Source organism: Sorex fumeus, unplaced genomic scaffold (genome assembly GCF_029834395.1).
Source record: "Sorex fumeus unplaced genomic scaffold, SorFum_2.1 ptg000063l, whole genome shotgun sequence".
NCBI lineage: Eukaryota > Metazoa > Chordata > Mammalia > Eulipotyphla > Soricidae > Sorex > Sorex fumeus.
The window spans coordinates 23,279,362-23,298,282 of record NW_026606120.1 but is presented as its reverse complement, the minus strand read 5'-3'; the positions used below and the strand labels follow the sequence as shown (position 1 = coordinate 23,298,282).

Genomic DNA, 18,921 nt, shown 5'->3' with positions numbered 1-18,921 from the left:
AAGAAAGGAGATGTGGTGACAAATGAGCTCCGACACCACATCTGCTTGGCCACATGGGTGCAAGCAGCACATGGGCTTGGGCAGCATATGCCCCTTCTAAAAATTTTTTGAAGTAAATTTTTTTGCTTCATGTGAAATATAACTATTTTATTCTGTATCTTTTTTGCTCCCCTTAAAAAATATTAGAAAATAAAAAAATATTAGAAGCAGCAGAACCTCATCTCTACCCACAGCATGCATTAGTAACCAGTTCTTTCATGCTTTCTAAGTAGACACGTTTGGCTGATAATTAATAAAAGTAAAGTAAGTAAATAAGTAAAGGCCCTCCCATTGATCATTGATTTGCTCGAGCGGCCCAGTAACGTCTCCATTGGAGACTTTGTTGTTACTGTGTCTGGCATATCGAATACGTCACGGGGAGCTTGCCAGGCTCTGCCGTGCGGGCGAGAAACTCTCGGTAGCTTGCCGGGCTCTCCGAGAGGGGCGGAGGAATCGAACTCGGGTCGGCCATGTTGGCTGCGTGATATATCAACCCCTAAGAATTTTTTTTAAAGAATGGAATATGCCAACTCAAAATATTCTCTCGACATAGGGTTATCTTGTCGAATCTGTGCAATGGTGCAGTGGATAGGGAGTTTGTCTTGCATGTGCCCAACCAGGCTTTGCTTCCCAACATTCCATAAGGTCCCCCAAACCTGACAGGAATGAGTCCTCGGTGCTCAGGAGTAAACCCTGAGCAACTCAGGGTGTGGTCCAAAAAAATAAAAGCAACAGCAAAGAACAAACAAGGGTTACCTTATTCTTTTCTTTTTTTCTTTTCTGTTGTTTTTTCCCTTGCTTTTGGATAACAACGGACATTGCCCAGAGCAGCTTGGTGCTCAGGTTCTCTTTCTGGAAGTGTTTGGGGGACCATGAGGTACCAAGGATCAAAACTGAGGTCTTCTGCATGCAAAGCAAGGTTCACAAAGCATGTGCTCATCCCTTTGAGCACATGCATTATCTTCAGCTGATTATTTTAAAAAACAATATATACAAACTTTTGTAGGTGAAATTTTTGTAGGTGAAATTTACATATAAAATGGAATTCTCCAATTACCAGGGTGTCTCACTTTCTGTACTACAAAGATCAATAAATATCTAGAAAATCAACACTGGACTAGCACTGTAGCACTGTACTCCCATTGTTCGTTCATTGATTTGCTGGAGCAGGCACTAGTAACATCTCTATTGTGAGACTTGTTGTTACTGTGTTTGGGATATTGAATACACCACCGGGAGCTTACCTGGCTCTGCCATGAGCATTTGAGTACGCAGCAAATTAAATCTGCATAAGGATTTTACCCTTGTTTATTGTGTTATTTTTCCTGATCACAGTGTCTGCCTATCCTTGTCTTTGTCCCTGAATGTTTCTTTTTGTCTTCAGCTGGAAATGGTATTTAAGCTAGTAGCTTATGCATTCTTGGGAGTTACTCTGAATTCTTATATAAAGGAGTAAACAAATTAATAAAATTGTTTATTTTTCTTATCTTTATAAGAGATTTCAGTCAAGAAATTAGAAAAGGAGAAGAAACATTAGTTTTCCCAGTTTCCCTCCTATGTATTTTCAATAAGAGCTCAAATTTTAGTCTTTCTTTTATTTTGGTTTGTGGAAATTTGACATGACATACTATTTTTTTCCTTAAATTTTTATTAGTGAAACACAATGAGGTACAGTTGCAGACTTACAAACTTTTGTGCTTTGGTTTCAGTTATACAATGTTTGAATACCCATCCCTCCACCAGTGCCCATTCTCCACCACCACCAGTCCCAGTATCCCACCCACCTCCCTTCCCTCCATCCCACCCTACCTCTGTGGCAGGGCATTCCCTTTTGTTATCTCTCTCCTGTTGAGTGCTGCGGTTTGCAAAAGAGACATTGAGTGGCAATCTTGTTCAGACTATAGTCTACTCTCATCACGCATTTCCCATCCTGAGAGGAACCTCCCAACATCCTTTATTTGATGCTCCCTTCTCTATCTGAGCTGCCTTTTCCCCTAGCGTGTGCTACTGTCCTCAAAGCCATGGAGTAATCCTCCTTGTACTTATCTCGGCTATTCTTGGGTGTTAGTCTCCTATTTTGTTACTTTCTGTTCCCCAGATGAATGCAATCTTTCTATGTCTATCCCTCTCTTTCTGACTCATTTCGCTTAGCATGATACTTTCCATGTAGTACCACTTGTATGTAAATTTCATGACTTCATCCTTTCTGACAGCTACATAGTATTCCATTGTGTAGATGTAACAAAGCTTCTTTAACAAGTCATCTGTTCTTGGGCACTAAGGTTTTTTCCAGATTCTATCTATTGTAAACAGTGCTGCAATGAACAGACAACTGCAGATGTCGCTTCGACTATACATTTTTGCCTCTCTGGGGTATAGTTCCAGGAGTGGAATTGCTGGGTCAAATGGGAGCTCAATTTCTAGTTTTTTGATTATCATCCATACTGTTTTCCAGGGCTGAACCAGTCGGCATTCCCACCGGCAGTGAAGGAGGGTCCCTTTCTCGCCACGTGTGCGCCAGCACGGGTTGCTTTTGTTCTTTTGGACGTGGGCCAGTCCCTGCGGTGTGAAATGATATCTCATTGTTGTTTTGATCTGCACCTCCCTGATGATTAGTGATGTAGAGCATTTTCTCATGTGTCTTTTAGCCATTCGAATTTCATCTTTGAGGAACTTTCTGTTTATTTCGTCGCTCCATTTTCTGATAGGGTTGGATGTTTTCTTCTCGTGGAGTTCAATCAGTATTTTGTATATCCTTGATATCAACCCCTTGTCAGATGTGTATTTGGCGAATACCCTTTCCCATTCTGTGGACTGTCTTTGTATTTTGGTCACTGTTTCTTTTGAGGTGCAGAAGCTTCTTAATTTAAGATAGTCCCGTTTGTCTATCTCTGTTTTCAGTTGCTTAGCCAGTGGCGTGACATCTTTGAAGACACCATTAGCTTCAATGTCATGGAGGGTTTTGCCGACTTTGTCTTCAATGTACCTTATGGATTCCGATCTGAATGACATACTATTTTAAAATAGTCAAAGGTTAGCTCTTCAGGGCTGGAGAGATAGCACAGAGGATAGGGCATTTGCCTTGCACGCAGCCGACCCGGGTTCAATTCCCAGCATCCCATATGGTCCCCCGAGCACCGCCAGGAGAAACTCCTGAGTGCAGAGCCAGGAGTAACCCCTGTGCATCGCCAGGTGTGACCCAACAAGCAAAAAAAAAAAAAAGGTTAGCTCTTCAAGCCTGTGTTCTCTATTGAACACTTATCTCGCTTGTTTATCTCTATGTATGCTTGCTTGCTTCATCTTTCAAGTTCATGTTTCCTTTTGAACATGTAATCTTTACCTTCTCCCCCCCTTTCAATTTTCTTATTTTGGGGGGAGGGGTGGTTATGCTCAGGGATCACTCAGGGGTTATGCTCAGGGGCCAATCATGGCTCTGCACTGAGGAATTAGTTTTGGTGGTACCTGGGGGACCATTTGGGATGCAGGAATCTAAACCAGGTTGGCCACATGCAAAGCTTTATCCTCTGTACTATTACTCTAGCCCTTGCATATTTCTAAGTAAGTATTGTGCAATAAAAACTTATCTTGTTTCACTAAAAATAAAGCCATAACAATCATTAAAGAGAAATAATTTCTTCTTATTTGAACCAGGCTGGATCTTTGGATTAAACAATAATTATTTTTTTTAAGGAACTATCAAGGCAATAGTTGTTAGAGTAGTCATGTGAATCAGAAGGACTGATGATTGTGAACTTCTGGATTGATGGAAAAATCAGAAACAATTATGAACAGCCACCCTTCAGCAAAGTATTCAGTATATTGGACCTACTTTAGTGACAATGAGGGCACCTCCGATTATGGTCATGTTCAATTAAATTCAGTTAGCTAAGAGAAAGGTGCTGGAGTGATAGCACAGTGGTAGGGCGTTTGCCTTGCACGTGGCCAACCCAGCCGACCCGAGTTCGATTCCTCCACTCCTCACAGAGAGCCCAGCAAGCCACCAAGATTATCTTGCCCACAGAGCAAAGCCTGGAAAGCTATCCGTGACGTATTCAATATGCCAAACACAGTAACAAGTCTCACAATGTTACTCGGCCCGCTCAAGCAAATCTATGAACAACAGGAGGACAGTGACAGTGACAGTGACTACAATGTAAAGAACTGTTTATTCTATAACTTTCTTTTTACCATTTTTAAAAATTTATTCAGCGATAGCACATCAGTAGGGCATTTGCCTTACACGCAGCCAACATGGCCGACCCGAGTTCGATTCCTCCGCCCCTCTGGGAGAGTCTGGCAAGCTACCGAGAGTATCTCACCCGCACGGCAGAGCCTGGCAAGCTCCCCGTGACGTATTCGATATGCCAAACACAGTAACAACGAAGTCTACAATGGAGACGTTACTGGGCCCGCTCGAGCAAATCGATGATCAATGGGAGGGCCTTTACTTACTTATTCCAAAGAGGATAATTTATAAAAGAATTTCTAAACGGCTGGCTCTATTTGAAAAAATTATTCATCTTTATACGTTACTTCTATATATAGTACTAGCAACTATAGGAATGTTAGAAGTTAGTAGTAAGTGAATAAACAGCTTTATATTAATTATTATTATTATTATTCTCTTTCAGCATATCTTTCTTCCACCAGATCCCAAACTCAAGCAAACTTATCTAAACTAAGTCAAATGTATTCAGTCATAAGGAAAACTTTGTAAAAGTGGAACTTGAATGAGGTAAAGGTCAAGCCACTACTACTGATTCACTTTCCAGAATTGAGAAAGAGGTCAAGAATAAGGGACCAAGGCTCAAGAGCGCTCAGGACAAGTAACCATAGAGAAGACTGATCCCAACATTGTACTGGTAAATTGGCAGAGATCATTCATCAGTCACCTAATTTTGGATTAAGAGTGAAAGTGAATGGTAATGTTTATTACTGTCACTGTCACTGTCCTCCCATTGTCCATCGATTTTCTCAAGTGGGCACCAGTAGCATCTCCATTGTGAGACTTCTTGTTACTGTTTTTGGCATATCGAATATGTCACGGGGAGCTTGCCAGGCTTTACCATGTGGGCAAAATACTCTCGGTATCTTCCCGGGCTCTCCGAGAGGGGCAGAGGAATCGAACCCAGATCGGCCGCATGCAAGGCAAATGCCCTACCTGCTATGCTATCACTAGAGATTCATCACTGCCAAGGGAGCCATAGGTTAATTACCACTGAAGATAATATAAATTATCAATCATTTCACTGTAGTACAATGAGTATTTAGTGAAATGTCTTTACAGTACACAGAAATGCTGACATTTAACACAAGGATACTCAGGGGATTCTGATTATTGTTGAGTATTCCCTATCTTTGGGGTATAAGTATGTCATTGAATAGAGTCCATTAAAAGAAATTTATTTAGAGCCTGTCTTTCAACTACCCCTAATATCAGGCACCAAAAAAAATGTGCATGGTGTGTTTATTTAATAGGTACAAGTAGGCATTGATGAACTGAAGGTTCAAAGCAAGGACTCAAATGGTTCTGGGGACCCTGCATGCTGGGTCTTACCCTGGCTACCCAGGTGGATGAAGGCCTCCAGAATTAAACCTTGATTCAGCAACTTGCAGTCATCAGTGCCAACATTGTAATAGACTCATCTCAGAGACACTGCTTTTTACAGGCAACTAGATTATAACCAGGCTAATGGTCTGCATATCAACAAAACTCTATGAAAAAGAACATGTCTATCATCCTTTGATATGCTTTGTTTCCAAATATCTAGATTCCTCTCACAGATATTAATGAAGCCACATATTAATAGCACACTCATCATCACTTCTGTGCATCTTGAACATTTGTTCAACTTAACAATTGAAAAATGTCAATGATATATTAGTGCATGGCTGCTGTGTCATTAGATGAACTGTCCACATTGGGGAAATCAGACAATTGATGTATAAGGGAAAAGTAAAAATACAATGGCAAGATGACTCTTGGCAGTTGTACAAGAACACTCACAGCACTTTTCACTGTTAAAAAAAGAAATCTGAGCACCAACTATTGGATTTCAAAAAGAGACAGAAGAGATAATCAAGATTATAAATAAAAATCATAATCAAAGTGAGAATGAGTTAACTTTAGCTCTTCAGGTTTACTAAGCTAGATCTCAAAAAGTCATAAAACTTACAGTATTATCTTACTGATTATATATTTAAAAACAAGCCAAGACAATTTTAACTGCCTATGAAAATTAGGGATTACAAAGAAGAGTATAACAAAGATCAGTTTAAAAAAAATGCAAGGCAATATCTACAAAAATGAGAATCTGAGGGCAGAAGTGAAGCATTGTCATGATGTATTCTATCAAAAGTACTGTCACTTGATTTTGTAGATGATAGAATGTGCCTATGTATATTATTTACGAAAGATTAGTATTTATTTATATATTTATTTATTTTCATTTATTTTCTTTTTTGGTCACACCCAGCGATGCTAAGGGGATACTCCTGGCTCTGAACTCAGGAATTACTCCTGGTGGTTCTCAGGGGACCAAATAGGATGCTTGGAATCGAACCCTGGTTGGCTGCAAGCAAAGCAAATGCCCTACCTACTATTGCTCCAGCCCCAGAAAAGTTAAAGCATATACTCATTCGGCTTGAGTGATAGCACAGAGGTAGGGCGTTTGCCTTGCACGCAGCCAACATGGCTGACCCGAGTTTGATTCCTCCGTCCCTCTCAGAGAGCCCGGCAAGCTACCTAGAGTATCTTGCTCGCACGGCAGAGCCTGGCGAGCTACCCGTGAGGTATTGGATATGCCAAACACAGTAACAACAAAATCTCCAATGGAGATGTTACTGGGCCCGCTCAAGCAAATTAATGAACAATGGGAGGACAGTGAGAGTGACCCTTTTTTCATAGTAATAACTGATTGATATCACAAAGCTTTGAATCACTGCCATCCCATTGTTCATCAATTTCCTCGAGCAGGCATCAGTAACGTCTCCATTTGTCCTAGCCCTGAGATTTTAGCAAGTGCCTCATTGGAGGCTCTTTCAGGGTCAGGGAAATGAAACCCATCATTGTTACTGGGTTTTGGCATATCAGATATACCACAGGGAGCTTGCCAGACTCTGCCACATGGGCAGGATTCTCTTGGTAGCCTACCAGGTTCTCCTTAGAGTGAAAACTAGAGGTTGCTTCCAGGAACTTGGTTTTATATTCTCTGGATCGTCACCATTAATTATATTACACATCACCAGGGGCAGTTTGTGGGTGTGACTGCCAAGCTACTGGAAGATGGGGGATCTGGGTGGAGGAGGCCCAGTCCCAATCTGAGCAGGCTTGGAGGTCTCAGGCCCAGGTCCCACATACCTGGGTTCCACTGCAGTTCTTTCATGCATGAGGCTCATCTGAGTGTGTGGAAAGTGGTCTTAAGCATGGCTGTGGTTGGGTTCCAGTGGTCTTCAGCTGTTGGGGCTCTGCTTGGGGTGGGAATGGAAACTCAACCTGTCCACTTTCAGGGGCCCTGGTGAGGACAGTCAGGTGCGGGGGAAGGAGACTCTGTGTTGTTCTCTTCCAGGAGCTTGGCTTTATAGTCTCTGGATCTTAGCCATTGATGGGATTACTTGGGAACCGGGGGCAATTGGTGGGTATAACTGTCTAGCTAGGGGATCTGGTTGGAGGAGGACCAGTCCCATTCCAGCAGGCTTGGAGGTCTCAGCCCCAGGTCCCACACACCTGGGTTCCTCTGCCAGTTCTTTCATGCGAGAGGCTTGTCCAAGCGTGTGGAGAGTAGTCTTTGAATATTTATGAAAATTTCCTTCTCTAGCTATACATTTCATTAAATATAAAGAATGTTTAAATTTTAAGGATTTTGAAATTTGTTTAAATACTTTGAAATAGTTTTAAATCGTTAAAAATTTTAGAAAGTACTTTATTTTGCATCATTCAATATTATATCAAGCATTTGGCTTATTTATTTTATTGATTTAAATTTCTTTCCATTTAAATTATAATTATTGGATAAATTATTTCATTTTGAAGGAATTTGTTCCTCTAAGAAGCTGTATCAAATGAGAGATAGAATCCGGAGTTCTGATCTTTGTCAACGCTCAAGAATCAGGGACGCTGTCTCATTTGCCAAGACATCAAAAATCAGATGGGCTGGACACGTAATGAGGTTTACAGACAACCGCTGGACTAGAGCAATTACTGATTGGATTCCACGGGACATCAAAAGATCACATGGACGCCCACCTACAAGCTGGTCAGACTTCTTCGTCAAGACCCTGAATGATCGGTTTGAGGCTCTGCATGTTCCTAGAACGAACGGATACCATTGGGCTACGCTAGCACGCAACCGGGATGAATGGAGATGTTACTGGCACCCGCTCAAGTAAATCGATGAATAAAGGGGATTAAGTGATTAATTGAAGAAGCTGTAAAATCTTTTAAACTATAAGATTTATACTTACAGATTTACACTTATGATGCATAAGCATAAAACTTTAGTAAATGATCTGGGCCTGAAATGAACCACGGTTAGCATGTGAGAGGACCAAGAAATCAAGGTTGCTGGTTGCTGGTACCAACCTGCCCTTCCTAGTGAATGCTGCTTCAAGAATCTTAGGAGTCATGTTTTATGTGCCTGTTGTCAATTCCTAGGGAAGATACTATACTTTCTGGTCAGGCTGTCAATTAATCACTCTATCTTCACCTTGATTCCAAACTTATTTTAAAAATAAATAATTATAAAACACTAAACAAAATATATAAAGGAGTGTTTTAAGACAATGAGAAATATATCTTTTATGGCATCTCTAAGCCTCCAGAGGACATGTGATTCTTTACTTCAATGTTCCTATGTATGGGAGTATCACCTTCAAAATCTTCATTCCACAACAACACTCTGGCTAAGGTGATCCCACTGGAATCAATCAAGAGATGATTGGATAAGGAAATAATGGGATATAAATATAATGGAATTCTGGACTATAAGAATAGAGAAAACCAAGCTGTTTACTGCCTAGTGGATGGGTGGGGGTTGTATTATGTTGAATGAAGTTATCCAGAGGTTGAAGAACAGGTACAGAACAATCTCTCTCATATGTGCCATAGAAAGAGACACATAGTAAGAGAATAACAATTGCCCAAAGGCAACAGAACCTGAGAAGTGGTAGGCTGAACTGGGGTGGGTGGGGAGTTAAGATGAAGAGACATCTGAGACAACAGTGGGGAGGGAAGTAGGCATTATAGTGGAGAGTGTGATGTTGATACATTATAGCCATAAAACCCTACTAGTAACAGTATTGTAAAGCACAGCACTTAAAATCAGTGTTAATAAAAGATTCACTGTTGGGCCAGAATGAGAGTAATACAAGGGGTAAGATGCCATGCAGGTGGACAACTGGTTAGATATCTGGCACTACATATTGTCCTCCAAGTACTGCTAGTACTGAATCTTGAGCACAGAGCTGGGCATAAACCCTGAGCATGGTTGAATTTGGCCCCAACTCGCAATTAAAATGCACTGAGGAGGTGAATTTTCCATGCTCCATCCATTTACTATGCTTAGGGTAGAGAGGCCCTGCTGGGGTTTTGGTAATCTCATCACCGGGCAAAGGGATCACTGTTTATAGCTGCTACCTACAACTATTGATATGCTATGCAAAAGTGACTTCTGTCGAGAGTGGCTAAGAAGTACTTCTTGGCGAGTTGCAGATCCTGGCTCAGGAGGACAAGGTGGGGTACCTGGCTACCTCTTATGGGCTTCTAGGTGCTACCATTGCTGTCATGATGCTCAGGGGCCGCACTACTGAGTCATCAAGCTCCAGGTCGAAGAAGAACCAACCGAGAAAAGGAGAATAATCCTGACATATGGCAGCATGATTAACACAGAGCATCTGGAGAGGATTGGCTTTAGGAACTTATAGAAAAGCAGTCAAGACTAGAGAGGAGAACAATGCCTTCCAATGCTGTCTGCACAGAGAATGATCTAGAAAACAGTAAGGAACCTGTTGAACAGACCTCATGACCTGAGACATTAGCAGCTTGTGAAACAGAGGCAGGCACCAACCTTTTGGAAGCTTTCCAGATAACTGTGATATAAAGGTATTGTAAAACACTAGTGTCAAATTTCTTTCTTTGTGCATATTTAAACAAGGCCACTTAGTAAATATGCACTTTGGGTCATGATTTTTTCAACTTTGTCCCCTCAAGATTGCCACTGACCATAGCATAATTGAAAAATATTCATTTTTAACTTTCATTTTAAAATATTTGTTGTCTTGGAGCCAAAGCAATAGTACAATGGGTAGGGTGCTTGCCTTGCACATGTTAGAGGCAGGTTCAATCCCATGCATTCCCATATTGTGGTCCCTGAACCCTCCAGGAGTGATCCCTGAGCACAGAACCAGGAGCAAACCCTGAGCACAGCTGGGTGTGATCCAGTCCCAACCCCACAAAAAATGTTTGTTGTCTTAAAATAAGCCGGATTACCTGTTCCTTTCACTTACCTCCCAAATAGTATGTGTCACCAAAATGAATCTGCCCATGTACGGAATGTGCTATGGAAGTTGCATTATCATCTACTGTCATACTCAGGTGACTCCCTCTAGTAGATATGGACACAGAATGCCACTGTCCATCATTTAGTGCAGAACCTGAAAGTAAAAAAAATAAGTTAAAATAAATTCCTGTAAACTCTTCAGATTTTGCCTCTAAACAGGACACATGCTTGAAAATATAATGCACATCTTGGATCATCTTGCAAAGGCACAGTGAGCTCACCCAAAGTCTGTGCAGCACATTTAGCTGCTTGGACAAAAGAAATCACAATCTGGAGGAGGGATGGAGTCTCTTGGAGAGAGACAGTAAGAAACGCTAGATGCAAGATTGTGGGGAAAGAGGTGCACATTATGCAATTAGGCAATGCACTTCGATTTATAGATTGACCATTGTTAGCTAGGAGGAAGGTACAGTCCATGCTGGTTTAATGACAGGTTGATCAATGAATTTGGTGATTAGAGGGTTCTCATATCTAGGCAAATATAATCTATCATTTACTTATATATTTTATAACCTAATTTACAATGTTCAACTTGCAGTATTATAGTCTGCATGCCCTCTGCCAAGACTGTAGCATTTGGCAGTCACTATCTGCTGTCATTTCTTGTATGGCAGTAAAGAGGCTCATTTCTTGACACTATCATTCAGTTACATTTGAAAATTACAGACATGTGACAGGAGAGATAGAACAGTGAATAGACTGCTTTCCTTGCACATGGTTGGCCCGGGTTCCATCCTCAGCACCTCAAATTGTTCCCCTGAGTCCAGTCAAACAGCATCCACAGAGTCAGGAGTAAGCCTGGAGCACAATTGGTGGAGGCTATTAACCCCCACCCTTTTTTAAAAAATGTGAAAATTATAGACAAAGAAGAAATGAAATAATGAAGGGGCAAAGAGGTAACAAGAATAGAGAGTCCAATTATTTTACATTAGAATGTGCAACAGCCTTTTATTGGAAAAGAAAAAGTTTTTATTGGAAAACTTTAGAGAGATGTGAAGGGAGGGAGAGATAGAGAGATGGAGAAAGAAATAGAGAGAAATATAGAGGCATGTTTTTCTCTCTCACTAGAAAGGGGGAAAAAAGGTAAGAATACTTTCAAGGAAGGATGTGTGAGCCATTTCACCAGAATGAGGAAATCCAGAAAATGTGTGAAATTCCACATCTCAGGCAGATCTAGGTGAAAGAGACTACTCCAAGGGCCTCACAAAAATGGAATTTTCATGATTCGTCCTAAACAATCATAAAATGAACTATTTACAGTGACAGGACATAGGGCTTATTTCAATCTTGTATTTATTTCAATCCACTTCACTAATATCTGGAGAGATTGTAACATAAGATATTTTATAAACTTTTATGTTAGAAATATAATTTTCCTTATTTCTGTGTACTGTTACTCCCTATAATAATCTTAAAGATTATTTGGAAGAATATATTATCAATTTTTGAAAAGAAGTAATCTAAGTTATAATAAAACATGAAAATTTGTTGAACAAGATGTAAAGTATTTCAAAACGATGCACCTATTTATATGTGAGTATACATACACTTGTACATATACATATTTTTAATGTGTTCATACTTAAACATTTATAAAAATAGAGTTAAATCTGAAAGAGAGGCTCTTAAATATTAAACTAAATTTTTGGATTAACAAAGTATGCTTATTTTTTATTTTGACATTTTTATATTTTCCATATTTTCCAAATGCCATAGTGTACTCTGCCAATAAGTATTATTTTTAAAAAACTAATGTTAGTTTATCCAAAAGAAGTCATTTTATGTTAATTATGTCTATGATATAATGTTTTTTTCTCAAAGTGATAGACTGGAAAATGATCATGAAGTTTAGTCTGGATTAGTTTAGACATTGCCACCAACTGTCCCATGACGAAGGAACTTAGAGTAAATGAAAAGTGAATGTTGCATCAGACATAAATAAACCAGTAAAGAGTAGTGGCCCAAACCACTCATCCAGGCATTTTTTTGTTAGCTTCTTGGAGGCAAACAATCCCACATTTCAACAAATAATTAAGGTCAGTTTCTCACACTGGCCCCAAACCATGCAAATCTTCGTCCTTTGTGCTGTAAGTGTTAATCAACCTTGGAGGAAACAAGGCCCTCTCTCTCTCATGGGGAAACACAACGCTTGATATGGCAACTGCAGCTTCTATTGAGATGTGGCATACGCTACGTCCATTCATATTTCAACTGCGAAAATTAAGCCAAAGGCAATGACTACATTCCCTTCTTCCCATGCTCCTGGACTCCATTAGAAGCACAGATGGTCACTGGTACTCAACAATGCACAGAGATGCTTGCTTCAATTAAGAGGGCTTAGGACTTGGTCAATCAGGGGAAATGAGTCACAAAAGAAACACCTCGAACTTTGTCCTATAGTAAGTTCTTCTCCACGTGGGGAGTTACTTTTCCTTTCTCTTCTACTTTCCAATAAACTTTGCTAGTTTCAAAAAAACAGAAAGTAACTTTATTCATTCATTTAATTAAAAACATTATTATCTAATCTGAGTTTATGCTCAGGTTATTAGTTAACCTCATTGGGGCAGACCCTGGATGATTAGATAATAATAGTAATAATAGTCTAGCAGTTTCATTGGTATGTTTGCCAGCTAATAACCTGAAAATGATATGGGCTATTTACAAACCTATCGAGTTAAAAGTCAACCTGTAAGAATTTGTTTCTAGTAAAACTGTTATCCCCAAGTAAAATATGATCATATATTTTCAGTAGATTGTCTGAAAGCCATTTCTATCTTAATACTACATACAGTGTTTATTGTCCAATTAACCAAGTAAATCCATGTTCTTCCACTGTTCTTCAAACCACCTTTTTGATTTTTCCTTGATTTCTGATTTCTGATTCCAACATGGGCTTGAGATCTAAGAAATGTTCCCAGTATAACCCAAAAGATCACGAAACCTGTTGACAATGCAGCTGTAACTATTTTTTTCAAGTCATTAAATCTTAATTTTATGCTTCCTGACACATTTACAGATTTACAGGAATGGAAAAGTTTGAAGTTAGTTCTTTGGAGATGAAGCAATAATATAGCAGGGTGGGTAATTGGCTTGCATGCAGACAATCAAGATTTGATAACCAACAAACCTTATAATCCCCTGAGCCCTGCCAGGAGTGATCCCTGAACACAGAACCAGGAGTAAGCCCTGAACACTGCTGAGTGTGGTCTCAAAACCAAACTTATAAAATTCAACTCCTCTATCAGTAAATACAATGGGTCCCATTCTCTTGACCCTGAAAGAGCCACCAATAGGGTAGCGTTAAAAAGGATGAGGAAGGATAGCCTCATAAAATCTCAGGGCCGACCTAGGCTGCCAATACGAAGAAGGACAAAAATGACTATAGTTTCAATGCACGTACGCCGGCATTGGATGCATCCATTGAGGACCTGATGGTGCAAGCACGAAAGATCAAGTATGACATCATTGGTCTGACCGAGACAAGAAGGCATTAATCACATCACGCCGTTTTTGACACTGGGGAAGAACTATTCCTCGGAACATGGACAAAAGAGGTGTTGGTGGTGTTGGTGTCCTTGTCAACATGAACTTGGCCATAAACATTGATTCATTAGAATGCCTAAGAACCCAAATCGGAAAATTTCACATGAACAGATGTGGCTCACTGCCAGCAGTATCTATCTTGGTTGTCTACGCACCAACATCCAATTATGATGAAGGAGAAATTGAGAAGTTCTACATGGAGCTGGAGAAGTCCTATAAAGAAGACCACACCTTCTAAAAGATCATTGTTGGTGATTTTAATGCCAAGATAGGACCGAGAAGATCAGCCATAAAACTCCACATCAGGACCCATGGCCTAGAATGGAACCAACAGGGTGAGAGACAGTCCGAGTTCATTGTGTTAACCAAGACCATCCATGATAACTCACAATTCCAAAAGGCTAAATCTAAACATTGGACATGGGAGTCTCCCAGTGGACGGTTCCACAATGAAACTGACCACATCATATTCAATCGATGGTTTTGCCTGACTGATGTCGCTATTGTCCCAAAATTCCAAATGGGATCGGTCCACTGTCACCTTCATGCAAAATTGTACTTCACAGAGGAGGGAGAAAAAGCTGCAAAGTTTAAGAAGAGAACTACCAGAACAACCATCAACAGGGAGCTCTTTGGTACTATTGCAGAAACATGGGAAGATGCCATCACTGACAACATTGACAAGGAATATGATTGACTGGTTCAGCACCGCCATGATTGTGCGAGGAATGCCAAGAGAGAGATAGCCACAAAAAGATGCCTGTCTTCAAAAACTCTCGAGCTCATTTGTCAATGTGGCTTGGCGCAAGCCTCAGGCAACCGCAAGCAAATGTCCAAACTCGCAAAGCAGTGAAGGGAATCAATAAAGGAAGACCTCCAAGAGAGAAGAGCAGCAGTGCTGGCAGATGTGGCAGAAGCTGGGAAAAGCATTCGCAATGCCCGCTTGTCTTTCACCAACTACAAGACCAAGATGACTGCCCTCCAACGTCCTGATGGATCTCTCACATCTTCCAGAAGGGCAATGGAGAAGATTATCCAGGACTTCTGCTCGGATCTCTTTGATAGCCTTGTCCACCTGCCGACATACCAAATTCCGCAGGATGGATATGTCGTTCTCAATGTTGTCCCTTCCGAAATTCAACATGCCAATTCATTGGTAAAGAAGTGAACAGCACCTGGCCCAGACAAGGTCAGTCCTGAACACCTGAAGAACCTGCCGTCAGTATTCATCAATACACTGGCTCGGCTCTTCACACACTACCTGTGTGAATGCAAGTTTCCATCCCAGTGGAAAAACAGCAGGACTGTACTACTGTACAAGAAGGAAGACATCCACAACATTGGCAACTATCACCTAATCTGCCTGTTGTCTGTCGTCTACAAGCTGTTCGCTCGAGTTATCCTGAATAGGATTGGCAGAAAGCTAGATGAAGGACAACCATGCGAACAAGCCAGTTTTTGAAAAGGATTTAGCACAATCAACCATATCCACATGATAACCAAGCTCACTGAGGTTTCTCGGGAGTTTAACTCTTTCTCACATTCACCAATTTAAAGAAGGCCTTTGATTATGTAGAGACAGAAGCAGTCCTCAAGTCCCTAGCCAAACAGGGCGTTCAAAGTCAATACAGCAGGATCCTCCATGAGCTGTATTGTTGATTCACTACCAGGATCTCACAATTCTAGAGTAAGGTGATCATTGACGTCAAGAGAGAGGTTCGGCAGGGTGATACCATTTCACCGAAACTCTTCAGTGCCACCCTCGAGTACGACATGCAACAACTGGAATGGGAAGGAATGGGAGTGAAGATAGATGGTCTGCAACTACACCACCGCCACTCCTTTGATGACATCATCCTTTTTTTTTATATACTATACTTTTTTTTTGTTTGTTTATTAGTGAAGCACCATGAGGTACAGTTGTAGATTTACAAATCTTTGTGCCTGAGTTTCGGTCATACAATGATCAAATACCCATCCCTCCACCAGTGCCCATTTCCCCCCCCCCACCCTGCCTCTGTGGCAGAGCATTCCCCTTTGTTCCTTCTCTCCTTTTGGGTGTTGTGGTCTGCATAAGAGGCATTGAGTGGCAATCATGTTCAGTCCATAGTCTACTTACAACATGCATTTCCCCTCCTGGGAGGATCCTCCAAACACCTTTCATTTGGTGTTCCCTTCTCTATCTGAACTGCCCTTTCACCTAGAATATCATGCTGGCCTCTAAGTTATGGAGAAATCCTCCTGGTGTTGATCTCAGCTATTCTTAGGTATTGATCTCATATTTTGTTGCTTTATATCCCCCAGATGAATGCAATTTTTCTATGTCTATCCCTCCCTTTCTGACTCATTTCGCTTAGCATGATATTTTCCATATTGTACCACTTGTATGTAAATTTCATGACTTCATCTTTTCTAAGAGCTACATAGTACTCCATTGTGTAGATGTACCAGAGTTTCTTTAACCAGTCATCTGGTCTTGGACACTCAGGTTTCTTCCAGTTTCTGGCTATTGTAAAGAGTGCTGCAATGAACAAACAAGTGCAGATGTCACTTCGACTACACACTTTTGCCTCTCTGGGGTATATTCCCAGGAGTGGTATCGCTGGGTCAAATGGGAGCTCAATTTCTAATTTTTTGAGAAACGTCCATACTGTTTTCCAAAAGGGCTGAACTAGTCGACATTCCCACCAACAGTGAAAGAGTGTCCCTTTCTCACCACATCCGCGCCAGCATCAGTTGCTTTTGTTCTTTTGAATGTGGGCCAGTCTCTGAGGTGTGAGATGGTATCTCATTGTGGTTTTGATCTGCATCTCCCTGATGATTAATGATGTGGAGCATTTTCTCATGTGCTTTTTTGCCATTCGGATTTCTTCTTTGAGAAAGTTTCTGTTCATTTCATTGCCCCATTTGTTGATGGGGTTGGATGTTTTCTTCTTGTGGAGTTTAACCAGTATTTTGTATATCCTTGTTATCAACCCCTTGTCAGATGTGTATTCGGTGAATATCCTTTCCCATTCTATAGACTGTCTTTGTATTTTGGTCACTGTTTCTTTGGAGGTGCAGAAGCTTCTTAGTTTAAGATAGTCCCATTTATCTATCTCTGTTTTTACTTACTCGGCCAGTGGTGTGGCATCTTTGAAAGTACCATTAGCCTCAATGTCATGGAGGGTTTTGCCAACTTTGTCTTCAATGTACCTCATGGTGTCTGGTCTGATGTTGAGGTCTTTAATCCATTTTGATCTTATTTTTGTACATGGTGTTAGGCAGAGTTCTGAGCCCATTTTTTTGCATGTAGCCGTCCAGTGATGCCAGCACAATTTGTTAAAGAGGCTTTCCTTACTCCACTTCACATTACTTGCACCTTTATCAAAGATTAGATGATCATATGATTGAGGGGAGATGTCAGTGTATTCAACCCTGTTCCATTGCTCTGCAGTTATGCTTTTGTTCCAGTACAACGCTGTTTTAATCATTACTGCTTTGTAGTAGAGTTTGAAGTTCGGGAGGTTGATTCCTCCCATTTTCTTTTTCCCAAGAATTGCTTTAGCTATTCGTGGGGGATTATTGTTCCTTATAAATTTCAGGAGTGTTTGCTCCATTTCTTTGAAGAATGTCATGGGTATCCTTATAGGGATTGCATTGAATTTATACAATGCTTTCGGTAGTATTGCCATTTTGACAATGTTAAGTCTCCCGACCCATGAGCAGGGGATATCTTTCCATTTCCTCATGTCCTCTTTTATTTCCTGAAGTAGCGTTTTGTAGTTTTCTTTGTACAGGTCCTTTACTTCCTTAGTTAAGCTGATTGCTAGGTACTTGATTTTCTGGGGCACAATTGTGAACGGGATTGTTTTTTTCATGTTGCTTTCTTCTCTCTCACTGTTTGCGTATAGGAAAGCCATGGACTTTTGGGTATTGATTTTATAGCCTGCAACTTTACTATACGAGTCTATTGTTTCTAGGAGTTTTTTGGTGGAGGTTATTGGGTTCTCTAAGTATAGTAACATATCATCTGCGAATAGTGAGAGCTTGATTTCTTCCTTTCCTACCTGAATGCCCTTAATATCTTTTTCCTGCCTAATCGCTATTGCAAGTACTTCCAGTACTATATTGAACAGCAGTGGAGAGAGTGGGCATCCTTGTCTCGTCCCTGATCTTAGAGGGAAGGCTCTCAGTTTTTCCCCATTGAGGATGATGCTTGCTGTAGGCTTGTGGTAGATGGCTTTAACTATGTTGAGGAAAGTCCCCTCTATACCCATTTTGGCTAGGGTTTTCATCATAAAGGGGTGCTGGACCTTGTCAAATGCTTTCTCTGCATCTATTGATAAGATCATATGCTTTTTATCTTTTCTTTTGTTGATATGTTGGATTATGTTGATTGATTTCCGAATGTTGAACCATCCTTGCATCCCTGGGATGAATCCTACTTGGTCATGGTGTATGATCTTTTTGATGAGTAGTTGGATTCTATTTGCTAGTAGTTTGTTGAGGATCTTTGCATCTGTGTTCATCAGGGATATCGGCCTGTAATTCTCTTTCTTTGTGGTATCTCTGTCTGCTTTTGGTATCAGTGTGATATTCGCTTCGTAGAAACTATTCGGAAGTGTTTTTGGTATTTCAATTTCGTGGAAAAGCTTAAAGAGGATGGGAGTAAGTCTTCTTTAAAGATTTGGAAGAATTCACTAGTGAATCCATCCGGGCCAGGGCTTTTGTTCTTGCGGAGACTTTTTATTACCATTTCAATTTCCTTGATGGTGATAGGTCTGTTCAGGTATTCCAGGTC

General features: G+C 40.7%; 1 pseudogene; it reads right to left on the bottom strand.

Annotated features, from left to right (window-relative positions):
• LOC130034949 (contactin-associated protein-like 3) overlaps positions 1–18,921 on the bottom strand; it is a 158,780-nt pseudogene that overhangs the window by 97,180 nt on the left and 42,679 nt on the right.